This window comes from Chamaea fasciata, unplaced genomic scaffold, assembly GCF_029207755.1.
Source record: "Chamaea fasciata isolate MVZ Bird 193981 ecotype frontalis unplaced genomic scaffold, bChaFas1.0.hap1 SCAF_3, whole genome shotgun sequence".
NCBI classification, from domain to species: domain Eukaryota; kingdom Metazoa; phylum Chordata; class Aves; order Passeriformes; family Sylviidae; genus Chamaea; species Chamaea fasciata.
Window position 1 is genome coordinate 93,193,964 of NW_027094088.1, and position 14,319 is coordinate 93,208,282.

The window sequence follows — 14,319 nt, forward strand, 5'->3', positions numbered from 1 at the left end:
CTAGAATTTGGAACATGTGTCCCTAACCTACCCAGGTGAGCCTTCATATGCTTTGCTTGCTCAGGAAAGTGAGGAGACTATTTCATCACAGTTAGAGTCTGTTGAAGGAATTAAACTGTAAAAGCAAAAGAATACTGTCAGAGAGTTTTATTTGCTTCAAGGTTTTCCCGCTCTCAATGCAATGTGTCTTGCTTGGAAAAACATGGCCTCAGGACCATGTGATTAAAGATTGTTAAATACTGAGCAAATGGCCATAGCATCAAATAGAAAGGAGTGATGAGAGAACAGAAGGAAATCTTGCATATCAGACCAGTGTAAGAGCAAAATGTAATTTCTTACTTTATCACCTTCACTCTATAGAAAACTGCTGCAAAAAAATCCTTTCTGAAAAATGATATTCCAGAAAGCTATCAATAAATGGCAGTTCAGAAGAGACAACAATTTACTGATATTCTGAACTTGAATAGTTAGTTGCCTGTGTAAGGCTATCTTTGTTTTATTTTGCTTTAATTAGTTCTCACTTTTATTACAACCCCTTAGGCTCTGGAAATGGGTATCTTCAATTACAAGTTATTTAAATCAGCTGTTCCAGCATTATATTTGCTATTTCGATCAACTTTTGAATGCTAATTAGAATATTCTTCCTAGCGTTTTTCTCCTTAAGAGCTAGAAACTCAGCTGTGTAAATCAGCATTTGATGATGTACACAGTGGTATGTTTGACTCTGAATGTTTAAAGAGAAGGAAACGTTGCAATAGCATATTTACCACAATAGTATTTGGTTGCTCTTTGCCAAGAGTAGAAAAGAATTGCAGAGGAAAAACAGGTTTTATATCTAAGTGGCTAGACTGCAGTTCAGGACGACAGTTATTTTAAATCTGTTTTTATGAATGAGTTTCTTAAAAGACTAGGTTAGTTCTTTTTCCACACTTTTCCTGTCTGAAAATTAAATCTGTAGTGGTTTGAAAGCAAAACAAATGAGAGGCTCCAAGTCAGAGATACAATTTAATAGGAAGAAAGGAAAGAAAGTAAATTAAAATAGATGCAATAATATAAAAGACCACTGACAGAGTCAGAATACAACCTGAGCAGGGTGATGGAAGCAGTCCAGATGAGGTGGTCTTCCTGAAGCAGTGATCCTGTAGAAAGATCTGGTAGCTCTGGTCCTCTGAGAATCCAGTGGGTAAGAGCCCCCTGTACTGTCCCAAACCCCAGATTATATCCAGGTGAGAATTTTTGGTTTCTCCCCCTGGGCGGAGCATCTCACAATGGGATGATGAGTCATGCAGGAGGTCCTTGATGGCCCATTAAACAGAAACAATTCCTGGAGGGAGTTATCTATGAGTCATGGGCAAGGCATTTGGTGAGCCATTAACAGAAGATAAGGGAGGGGGTCTAGGAAAACACTGCCCCACCTGGATCCAGCAGTTCATGAAGATGGTGATAGAATACTTTGTGCACATCCTATACTACAACACAGGACAAATCTCAATATTTGTGTCCCTTATTTCCAAAATGGGACAAAAATTTTTCTACCACACCAATATGGCTTTAAGGCTGTTTCCAAAGCTTTCATCACCCTCCTCATAAATGATGAGTACTACATATGACCTGGGGAGTAACTTTTTTTAAAAATTATTTTTAAATGCTGAAATATCTACAGGAAAATGAGCAACATTTTCATCATCACCTCTTTCCCAAAAGGAATTTTCTTCATAATTAAATTATGTAGGATGCTAAATTGTTGCCAAACCTAGTGCAGGATCCTGCCAAATCAGCAGGAAGTGCCTAATGAGACAAACATGATTTCTCCTCTCAGTCCATTGAAACAAATTTTCTGACTTAAGACCCAGAGTGCTCATCCCTGGTGTGCTAGGCATGAAGGTGCTGCAGTTCCTGGTGGCCAGGTCCAGCCTACAGTGAGACTGAACACACATACTCTCTGTGTGCTATATACACACTCTGGACCAAAGCAGTAGATCAATCTCAAGATGAAAATAATGTTTTTAGAGCTGATGCCACAAAGAACAATCACATAAATTCAATCCAGCCTAATCAGGATTGGAACTAAATGAAAGAGGATCAAATGTTCCCATCTTGTTCATATTTTCCACCCAACCAGATTCAAAGATTGCTGGCAGATCTCATGTCCTGCATCCTTACTCAGGGCCCTTTGTAGCAGGTCTAGACTTCCCTGTAGCCAGATCTGCATTCCCCAGATCTCATGCCACACCTACTGGCTAATCCAAATTGAAATGTGCTGCTTTCTCACAGAAACACATCATTCTCTACGGTAGCTGGCCTACAGGGCTGCACTCTCTTCTGTATCTCCCAGACTGCCTGAACTACTTGCCAGTTCATCTGTCTTGAAGCCTGCAAGCATCTTGTACAGAAACACACACACACAGAGCAGAGATCATATTCCCACAGCAAAATGTCTGTGAATGTATAAGCTAACTGCTTACCTGTGTCTGCCCCTTTCATTCCCCTCTCTCTTCCTAGGCCTGTTCCTCCCAGACCCAGCATTCCTCTGCCCATGTCTCTTCCCAAATAAACAGCGTGCTTCAAATTACTTTTCCTGCATTCAACCCAGTCTTGCTACATCCATACACAACTCTGCTATTTTTGAGGGACTAGAGAGAAGACTACAGGTTTGGTTATGTGAATGTTTTGTGAAACCTCCTTAAGGGAAGACTATCAGGGGTTTTTTTATCTATGGAGATAATATCTGTGCCTGGATGCTTGTCTGTTTCTGTATTCTGCTCTAAAACTTCATCTGGGCAAACTGCGAGGCTTATCTCATTTCTGTGCATGATTCTAAACTAACCAGGTGTTAGATGTCAAGACAACTTAAAATTAATTCAGAATTTACTCTAAAGATGGAGAAGGAGGCATCAGACTGACAGCAAAGTTAGGATTTTATGGTTTATTTCTTTAGTTAAGCCTTTTGAATATCAAATATCACAAGTTTTTGCAGCCGGGCTCTTCTCTTTGTGTAACTGAATCTTTCAAAGCTAGAATTAACCACAAACTGATTCTGAATTACAATCAGAACTCTGGCTTCACACAGAAAACTGAGACTTGGCTGGATAACACTCCAGGGATCCAAATAGATATCTACAGTTTGTTCTGAGGGAGTGTAAAAACAGTTTGTTACATTGGTATAGTTACAGTTTCTGTAATAATTCAGTTCTTGAATTTCAGATTTGGGCAATTCTGAAGCAATCTGAGATGTGTTAGATTTCAGAGTATTCTAAAATGCTTATTTCCTGTCTGGACCTGGAAAATAGTGGATTTGTAAGTGTGAAGTAGAGAATAAGAGGGTTTTCTATTAATAAAAAAATGTTGGGGGATGTATAAGTAGTTCAGAAGTCATCCATATTTGATGATTCTGGTTTGGTAGTTTGTCTTATTGTCTGCAGGGGTATGCAGTGCTTCAGATTCAGTAGAAATAAACAAAGGAAAAAGATTTTTTTGCCCCTGTGTATTTATGTGACTATTGACAGCAGCTCAGAGGAAAGAGCATACTAGTACAAAGATTTCCACTTAATGTGATCACTAGCTAATTTGATCCTCCTTGTTATTTGATTTGATCTCCAGGAAATAAATCATTTCCATTGATTCTTACTGTGGATTCTTATTGCTTATTTTGTTCACGTCCACTTCAGCTAATCCTAGATAATTCAATCAACATTTATTGAATCTGTCATGGAAAAGGGAAGAGTAATCATGTTGTTTACAACATAAAAATAGATTTGTATCATGTGTCTTTTCTATTCTGCTTTTCAGTTTTCCTGCATCAGTAGATAATGAATTGAAATTGGTAGTTACCTTTGAGAGAAGCTGGAAATTAACATTTTATGACACCTGAAACATGTCCAAGCACAAGATAAAATCAAAAATGTAAACACTATCAACATGTTTCTACTCTGATTTGCACTGATGTATAAAAGGGTTCACACTATCGAAGTCAGGCAAGCTACACTGACAGGAAAGCAATCAAGCCAAGAGATTACATCCTTGGTGTGCTTGAGCATTAGGTAATGAATATGCACAAAAAGTTGGTTTTATATTGAAATTTCGATAGTATTGTTTTCTCAGATCGTTTTATCAACATATATTTTAGGTGCTTTCTTAAGTCCACTGGGGATAAATCATCTCCTTACTTAATATGATCCAAGAAAGATGAAAAGAAATAGCCAGCACATGATGAGAATTCAGTTGAGTCAGTGGCTGTGAAATATGTGAGTGGTAAAAATCTAGTTAATTATGATAGGAGCATTAATTAGTCTTTTGAACCACCAATGCAAAGGGATTTTATACTAGCTACTACTATTAACATGAAGAGATGCCATAGAAGTGATTCTCCCCCTCATTGACCAGTAATCATATTCCTTAGGCATCAAGTGTGAAAATACATAATCTTCTTAAACCCAAATACTTTCTACATCTTTGCCTCAAAATATGGGACCCCAAACAATTTCCTCTATTGAGCAATGGATAATAAGGACTGGATTTGATTACAATTTTCAGTGTTGTGACTGCCTTTTTTTATGAAGTTACCAGTATAAAAGCAAACTCAACGTAACTGGAAATGTAACTCAATAGAAACTGGAAATGTTTCACATGCAAACAACTGCTTCTAATTGCATCTCTGGTCTAATTTTATCATGCTTCAATTTTGGTCCACCATGCAAAAAGGGTAGATATTTTTGCAGCATGACTGAGATGTTTTTGTTGTATTTATCCGCAAATAAGTATAAATTTTATTATAAGGAGATTGTGTTTATTTGAAATAGCTCATACATATCTATGAATATGTTGCAGATTACTGCATTGTATGATATAAGACTGTAGAAAAAATCTAAAGCCCCATGTATTTACATTTTATAACATGATTTTAGTTCAGGGATAGGATAGATATTAAAAAATGTCTGAGAATGACCACTGTTTTCAGCTCTATGTTAAGGACCCACTGAATATTTAACTCTAGATTGTTCTCTGCTCCAAGGAAAATGGGAAAATCCATCATATAAGTGTTCCTTTTATAAAGTTGTCTTGGAAAGAGATGGTCATCTTAGTCAAATGCAAATGATTGTGCTAAATATTGATCTAGAAAGGGAAGTCGTCACTTGTCTAAATCACTTGTTCTGTATTTTATAACTGGAATTACAGTAAGTATATATTAATGCAAATTCAATTCAGTAGTTTTCCCCACATCTCTTTCAAACTTTCTAAGATATTTAAAACTTTGTCTTGTAAAAACTCTAAGAATTGTCTTTCATTAATCTATCAAATTGGAGATATATACTGTTATATCACAGGACGATATTAGTTATTCTTTCCACTAAACGCTTTTATTAGCTGGATGTTTAATTTGGCATACAAACTAATTTGTGCATTATGGGTAGAGATTGGAAGATACCAATACCCCAATTTCCAAGAGATTAGTGTTCCAGTGTCTGTTTCCAAGGCTCATAAACTGACTCCTCTACAAGATACATGAGACAATAACTACAGATTTGATTTTCTCCAAGCTACATAAGACAGAAACTTGTGAGAAGCAAGCCATTCTAATCTGACAGAAACTGGTTTCCATCCCTAAATCTGGACAAATCCATAATCTTTAATAAATAAGCAACATATAGGTTTTTGTAAACAAAGAACTCTTGCAACAGCTAAGGGCAATAATCCATTTTGACTAGTATCAGATCTCCAGCTATGCCCAGTCTCCACTGATTCAGAAGGAATGTGCGAGATAAAACAAATGACATCAAGCTAGCCAACTATGCTTTTTTTATCCTAAAAACCCATCTTCATGAGGTGTCACATACTAAAAATTACTATTTCTTCCCATTACATATAAAGGAAACCTAAGGTGACAGGTCCAGCTGTAGATAAGTATATTTTGTGGGTGGATGAAGTCTATCTATCATGCCTGTAAAAGTTCAGGAAAATAATGAGCCACAATAATGCCAATGATATGTTGGTTTGTTTCAAATTTCAAGAGTGTATTTCCTCATCAAACCCTTTGTTATTTTTGTATAGAAGATTCTGGAATGAACTCAGACCCCCAGTTTCAGTGCAGTGGCTGTTCATTTTCTCTCACAGAAGAGAAAAACACAGACAAGATAACTCTAGCCCAGACTGACTCCATATCACTTCTGGAATTACATGCAGATCTTGGTAGAGCTAAAACATCTTCCGGAGAAAGGAGACACTGCTTGCTATTGCCTACAAGAATTTAGGGTGACTAAGTCCTTAAATGTATTTATTTCTCTTAAATGGCTTAACCTAGGAGGAAGAAATCTGGGCTTTTGTGTCCTTGTAGAGATTGGTGAACTGTTTTCATGGAAGCTTGGAATAAGAAGAAATGAGTCTTGCAAATTCAGTAGGATATTAAACATCTATTGGGAAAATGTAATAGCAATGTTTTTTTCCTTGCAGGCAAATTGGACTAATCTTGCAAGAGTAAACTCTAGAAATTCAAAGAAAAGAGAGTAATAAAGGTATATTTGAATGAACCAGTACTGATCCAACAATCTGTAAAGGAATAAAGTAAACCAATGAAAAAAGATACAGTCAGTTTAAATGACTAATGACTGGAAACTGAGTATCAGCCTAAGAGATAAAAATAAAAATAAAATTTCCTTCTGAAATTAATTGAAAATTCAATTCAGTGCTACTGCAGAAAACCCATAAAGCTCAAGTATCCTTACCATGAATTTGTTGATATGCAGGAAAGATAGGCTGTGTATCTTGTTGCTGGAATTAATGGTACTGAACCAGGACTTTTTACAAAGGCAGAAAAGTATTTTGTCTATGTAGTAAGATCATAGTATCATATTAATTATGTTCCCTTCTCATTATTCGTCAGCTTCTCTTTAAGATTAAAAAAAGATTTAGAACTGATTTAGTTTTAGAACATTTGAGATTTAGAACTGCTCCCTGTATCTATACTCTACCACTTTATTTAATTTAATACTAACAGTGCTGCAACTACCGGCAGGTTGAGGTACTGCATAACTGCTGCAATCCAATAAAGGCTGTTCAAAAGCTAACACAAAACTCAGTATTTTTCACATTTTGGCATTAAAGTGTGAAAATGAAGAGCTGGACTGTAATTTCAAGATGAATGTAAGAAGCAGCCAATAGTAAGGTGCAATGCAGTCCTGATTTTGTTTTTGTAGAGAATCCAGCAAAGCTCTTTTGATTTAAAATAAACAGTGGCTTATACAACACCATCTGTTAGTACCATCATAAAGATATTTACCTAGAGACATAGGCATTTGATAACTGTATTAGGATGACTGTTATTCAAAATACTGTGATTACACAGAGTCTTCAAATCTGAAAAAAAAAAACCCAAGTTTGTACAACCACAAGTCTGATGGAAAGAGGAAACTGCACAAATTCAGTACAGAAATCCATTGTGGTTCTATGTGGAAACCAAATTCAACTCAAACAGTCAGAAATCCACAGGATCACTGAACAGCTGAAGCTGGAAATGATCATGGGGATCATCTAGTCCAACTTGCTGCTAAAAGTAAACTTCAAAATTAGTACAAGTTACTCAGGTGCAAGCATGAAGATCCCACAACTGCTCTGAAAAGCTGCTCTGTACTCAACAACTCTTTACAGTAAGGATATTTTCCACGCATCTACTTGAAATTTCTCTCACTGCAAGTTGTGCTCATTGTTCATTACTTATTGCCTATGCACTCTGCATCTCTGAGAAAACTGGTGTCTTTTTCCAACTCCCCATTAAGTACAACAATCACATCACATTTTAGTGCCCTCCTTCAACCACAGAACAAAGCCAACCTCTCCAACATGTCCATTCATACTGTATGCTCTATTTCTCTACCTCTTTTAGTGAAGTAATTTTCTGGGCACTACTTTCTTGGGCAATAAAAACGTGGACACAAGCTCTGTACGGAAAATTACTACAGACTGAAAATTGGAGATCACAGTGCAAATTCCTGTCCTTACATCCTTTTCTAGGCACCTGTTTTGGGCAACTGTGGAAGAAAGAATACTGGGTTGAAAGCATTTTGGATTGACCCAGCACGTCTGTCTTTATATTCATTATTATGAGCTTATTATTCTTTCTTTTTTATCACTTTTAGCTGTTATTTGTATTACCACAGTGCTTTTGATCAGCTATGCAGTTCTAAACAAAGAGAATCAGGGCCAAGTATAACTTCTGAACATTTTCTGCCTGTCCTCAGCCAAAATCAGGTCTCTCTTTTGTATGTTTTTGTGTCTTATTTCACTTTATTCACATGAAACCTTGCCTGGCAGTGGTTTAATAATCAAAGACTGTTGGTTTTACTGTACTTATCACAGGTTAAATGCCAAAAATCCTACACCTAATCATCTGCCTGAAATATGACTTCAGAGAAATAAAAGTCTAAATGGACCATTTTCTGCTAAAATAAAAGAGAAAGTATAAACTTCTTAATCTCCTCTTAATATTTTAAATTAATGCAGACATTTTTTTAATTTTACTAAATGAATCTACTGCATTTAAACTCTACATTAAAATATTTTTTCTGTAATGCTAATCAAAATGGTGATTATCAAACAGTACTGTGTTTGCCTGGGGTAATTTTTTTTATAAGAAATGTAATATTTTCTATTCAAATACACCAGCTGTTCAAATTTTCTTCAATAAAGTGATATCTAAAGAAAGGATGATGTACTTTCTTCTAATCTCTGCTTTTTATACTCTCACCCCATAATGAAAAATTCTTCTTAAAGTCAAAACTCTAGTGAAGTGGAATTCCATAGTGAACATTTTCTAAGGCTTATGAAAGCAAATAGAGAAAGAAAAGAAAAACCAATAAATTAATAGGGCACAGCCTCATTCCTTTTCTTAATCGGAGGAGTAAAGACAGCATGAAAAGCATACATTTTCTCAAAATCTGAATATTAAAAGTGTATAATGACATCTAGTGACTTGCTGCACTTTCTCTCATGGTGCATGGCTTGCAACAGCCACAAGTCTACTATAACAGTCAAGAGTCAGGAACAAGCCTGGTTGTGACTGTTTAAAGAAGCGACAGAAGACAAATGTGATTTGTTTGCCTGAAGTCTAAAGAAACCATTAACAAATTTGGGGGGGTTTAAATTATCAAGCATGACTTCACAGGGCTTCCAACACGAGAGCTGAGATCTTCTGTTCACTCTCAGTTCATAACCACTTTTTTAGCTGTTCACATAACTTCTCTGGTATTTGCAGCCTCCAATACACAAAAACTTGCAAGCAAACTCATGGCCTGTAAACTGCAGCTCTTTTGGAAAATACTCATTCTCTAATCAGATCCTGTTCAATTATTTTCTGCCAGAGGAGAAATCTCTTTCTTTAACAGAACTCACAGAAAAAGGGGTTTGGTGCCCCATCATAGATTTTCTCAGGCAGCTGCCCTGCTCGTCTTCTATATGCTACCAAGTTGCTATCAATTCTGCCATGCAATTCTCTTGTACCACCATTCCCTGCTCCATTTCAGCCAAAATAAGGTGTATTATCAAAGAATGTTTAAACAGCTCTAGGTAATTTATTCATATTTGCTTAAATTTATAACTTGGAATGTGTCAAGGTCCACCAGTACAGGAAGAAAATGTACAACCCAGTAGAGAGTCCCCCTCCTAAGAGAGGCATACATATGCCTCTAATAGCTGGAGCCCAAGAATGGGCCTTTAGACTGAGCTGAGTAAGTTGTCCAGTCTACCTTTTCACTGAAATTAAGAGTTCCTGATTTCTCTGGTACAGAGAGAGTTTCTTTGAATAAGGTGAGTCAACAAATATGCTTTGAAATTATACTTTCTAATTCATCAAATGACTTTTAATTTGGCAACTGTATTGTTCAAGATCTCTCCCAATTAATTCCACCTACAACAGAAACATGACTTTCTTATTTCAGCCACATAGGAAGAATAATACAATCCTAAATCACATCTTAAAGCCAAACTGTAGATTGTCCAGGGACTGCAGCTGTAATTCTCTGTGATACCTCTCTTCCCCAGCTCAAGATCTCAGACTGAGACATTTCTATTGCTGGGATTTGTCTCCACTGTTTATAATGCTTAATTCCATTCACTCTCAGAATCTCATCCTAGTCAATACTGCATTCACCCCCTTGTTTTAGTCTTCAAATTCTTGCCATTGAGGTTGTCCTTGTATACTGCCTTTTTCCTCTGTTCTAAATACTAGTTATGTAATCTTCCTGATTATCCAATGGCCATTGATTTTTTTTTTCCTCATTCAGCTATGGCCTGTCATATATCCACACTTGATAACAAAGAGACTGCTTTGACTCACCCTGACTAAAAAGCTTTACACAGGTTGAGGGTGTCGTTCTTCTTATCACAGTTCTAAAAAAAAAGTCAACAGTGGTTGGATTAAAATAAGCATCTTACATGAAGATTGCCAATATGTGGAAAGATTTATGAAGTCACCTGTAGACATAAAGTACTAAGATGCCATTTAGGAGGTATAAACCAGCTGGAATGAGATTAAAAACATAGCAACATCTATATGAATACATCTAGGAATACTTCTGGTTTCTCATGTTCAAGGGTTCATTATGACTTTGCTCCTCTATATGATAAAGTCCAGGGAACATTCTTGTCTTCCCATTTTACCACATGCTCTGGATTCTACTGAAAGTCAGACATGTATTTGGTATATACAGCACTCTATATGGCCCCCTTTTCTAGATGGATTATCAGGGTGTCAGGTTTGCAAAGGCATAATGCAGTACTTTAGAAGCAGTAAGTGCCAACACATTACCTACAATTCACATGTCCTTGAAACACAGATGAGATGATGTTGTCCTCTCAGAAAATACAATTTTAAAATTACATAGCATTCATAGATGAGAATGCCCATCCTGGAATGTGTAAACAGCTGATAGTGCAAATAGGTTGAAAAATTCTTCACTCTGGCATATTTTTTGCTAAAAAGATCAATGTTTCCTCAGTGAAACTAAATCCAAACATTCAAATCAAAAGTTCATACTATTGCTCCTATCTGAGGATTTTCATGTGTTGCTACCTGCCAATAATGAAAAAGCATATGTATTCTCTGTTAATGTCTGTGTAGGATATATTGCTCCTCCTCATTATTTCAAGAATATATCTTGTTGATGCTATATTGTTTCTCCCACACTCCATCCTATGCTGGTTTCAGTTGAGATTATTTTCTTCATAGTGTCTAGTAGGGAGGAGGCTACGTTTTGGATTTGTGCCAAACATAGCAGGGATGGTTTTGTTATTGCTGAGCATTACACAGAGTCTTTTCTGGCCTTTTCTGCTCCTCACACCACCCCGACTGTGCAGAGGCTGGAAGTGCACAAGAAGTTGAGAGAGATCACAGGGAGGACAGCTGGCCTCAACTGACCCAAGGGTCCTAGCAAATAAAAGGCATTGACAATAGAAAACAGAAAGAGAACGGGTATAGACAATAATATGTTCTGGGTATGATTACACTAGGAGACCTGAGAGTTCACCTCACTCCAGGAACTGGTTGCACACACAGCTATGTCTTGACTGTACACAGATCACAGTTCTGGAAAAACAAGCGCTTTTTCATTCTGGAGGCAGATACCCAGGTATCAAAGGAAGATAAACCTTTGTTTCTTTATTCCATTGCCAATTTAAGCAGCCATGTTTTGGCTGTTTGTCTGTCCTGCAGGAAAGATAAGTATGTTGAAACACATTAGAGCAGTTTTCCTGGTTTAGGACACATTAGTGAGAGAACCCCTGAATGGGGTCCCTCTGGAAGGCAAACCCAAAAGGCCCCTCCCCCCAACCAGCCTAGGAAAAGAACTTCCTTGAAGAAAAGTGAAAAAAAAATTTATTAAACAAAGAAAGTGGCCATAAGCATAAAGAATGAATTATATGAAATAATAAAACCTTTTGCTGTTCTGAAGTGAGATGGCAAATTCAGAAAGTCCTTGCTGTGGGTAGCTCCACTCTCTCAGTCTCTCATCAGTCCCTCCAGAGGTCCAGGCCCCAGTAGGCCACAGGTGGGAGCTCCCGGTGTTCCTCTGGGTTTTTCAGTCCAGAGCAGGTTTAAAAAGTCCCAAGGAAAAAAAGCCAGTCCAGAGAGCTTCTCTGCCTCAGCTAGCTATAACTAACTAAGAGCCAAGTAGGTCTCCATGCTGCTGCTTGTTCGTGCCTCAGGCGAGCACAAGCACGGTCCAGGAGCAGGAACACAGAGACGCAAACACTACTTTCAAAACAAACTCCACCTGTCTTTTTTCCCCCCCTTAGCTCTCAGAACTAGTCTCACAGCAGTAATTCTCTCTCTCCAGGATCCTGCTCCATGAATATCTGCTTCATGCTCCTCCATAATAATCCTCCTCTTAGCAGCTAACCCCCTCTTTTATCTCACTCATCCTTGTTGGATATAGCTGTTACTCATCAGGGGCAAGGCTGTATTGGTTAATCAACACAGCTTTTACTTAACAGGGGTTACTTAGTCTTAAAGGTACAGAACTTAACATACAACATAAACAGAACATGCAATTTAGGATATAAGCATCAAAAAGTCACCCCAGGACAGAAGTCTTGGTGCTGCCCTTTTAACAGACTAGAAGCATTATATTATGACCCCATCCCTCTTTTCTTTTGGTCACAGTGCAGCCACTGTTACTGGGAACTGATTACACCCTTGAAAACACTGAAAAAAATACCCTGAAAACACTGGACTGCTTACACCCTTGAAAAAAACTGAAAGATGGTCCCTCCCCCACAGTATGGCACAAAAATGAGACTTCTGAAAAATTTTCAGAAACAAAAAGCTATATAGGTGGAGCTTTTCTTGACTATAAATGAGCTAGTTCACACCATTCTTATTTCAGGAACAGACACTTTCCTAACAAAGACATTTCCTGATATTTTCAAGAAGTGATTGTACAAGATTTCAGAACAAGATTGATTGGGCCTAATAGGTGCTGAATGCTTAGTGACGAGCTTTAAAAGCACCCAAAAGAAGTACTGCCATGGCCTTCTCCACAGTGTGCTGCTCTTTTATACCCTGTTCTTTGTGTCATGTTTGAATCTGGGGAGCAGCTTGTTTGCCAGAGGCTCTTGATCAGGGTCTGCGACTAAAGCACCACGCAGGGAATTCTGTTTTCTTGCTAACACAGAGCCCAGTGGAGTCTGCCTGAAAAAAAGTTTTTGTCTGTCCTCTAGTCAAAACACTCAGCAAGGGCTAAATTGGTTACCAATTTTGTTGGGATTTAACTTCTCTCTTTAAAATTTCCTGGGGCTGCTTAGAAATATGTTCTCAGTAACATTTTCTTTGATGGAAATATCTTTCTTGCTCTAACCCTTTCATAGAAAATCACTTTCCATTTCAATTCTTACTGTGCTACTTCAAAAAGAAATAACTTTTGTAACAATCTTCAAAATATTTTTTGTCTTCTCCAACATTGGTGTCAGAGGCTAAAATTTTTCATCCTTTCAAAGATTTTTCTTTCACAGACATGCATGGGCCTAATTAGAGCCCTTGGCTGTATATTTCTAATGAAAGAAAGTTCACATTTAAAAAGCTGTGGTATTGGAGGGCATCTTGTAAAGGAACTTGGAAGTAAGCAGTAATACCTCATCAGTGCACATTGCTGGTTTTGGAAGGGTAAGACCACTGCAAAATTTTCCCTTTATTGAGGGGTAAAATTTTTTGAAAGTTTAAACTATGCCTAAGTTAGGCTAAATCTGAGCTGGAAAGCAAGTTTCCTTTGTCACAGAAGGATCCTTCACAGTCATTCATTTTACCATACAATTTCCTTCCTCTGGGAAGGACACAATATCATCTCATAATGCAGTGAAGTACTTTGTCTGTAAGTGTCTATATCCTGTGGTGACAAAACTGAGATGCTGCTGTTCAGCAAACAGACCACCCCTTGTAACACATGTGTTCCTGTGTGACACACCATGGTGACTGATGGTGCCCTGCTGCACTAGGCTTTGTTTGTTCTGAGGTTAAAGGCATTGCTATACTGTTCTTAAACAGTCACTGTCCTCCACAACTCTGCTTTAGCAATTTGAGCCCATTAAAGTCTCCCTAAATACACAGATCATTAAACTTGATGACATAGGAGCCAAGCTTTACAGTCACCAGCTTCCCTCAGAATCACAGAACCATTAATTTATAAATCTAGATGAGAAATGCCCGCTAAGGAAACTGTATAGTCGCTATTCTGCAGCCAAGGTCTCTGGCACAGGTGGATTTTAATGGACTGAAAAAATCAGTGTGAAAAATCAGTGATATCTTTGCAGAATGTATCTAGTTACAGGACTGTGCAAGCT

At 37.5% G+C, this 14,319-nt stretch overlaps 1 long non-coding RNA gene across 1 annotated transcript; it reads right to left on the bottom strand.

Annotated features, from left to right (window-relative positions):
• Window positions 1–10,757: 10,757 nt before the first annotated feature.
• LOC136287834 (uncharacterized) lies at window positions 10,758–12,370 on the bottom strand. Its single transcript, XR_010720369.1, has 2 exons — window positions 11,920–12,370; window positions 10,758–11,692 (listed from the first exon to the last, which is right to left on the bottom strand). It is a non-coding gene; the product is annotated as an uncharacterized lncRNA (long non-coding RNA).
• Window positions 12,371–14,319: the final 1,949 nt, after the last annotated feature.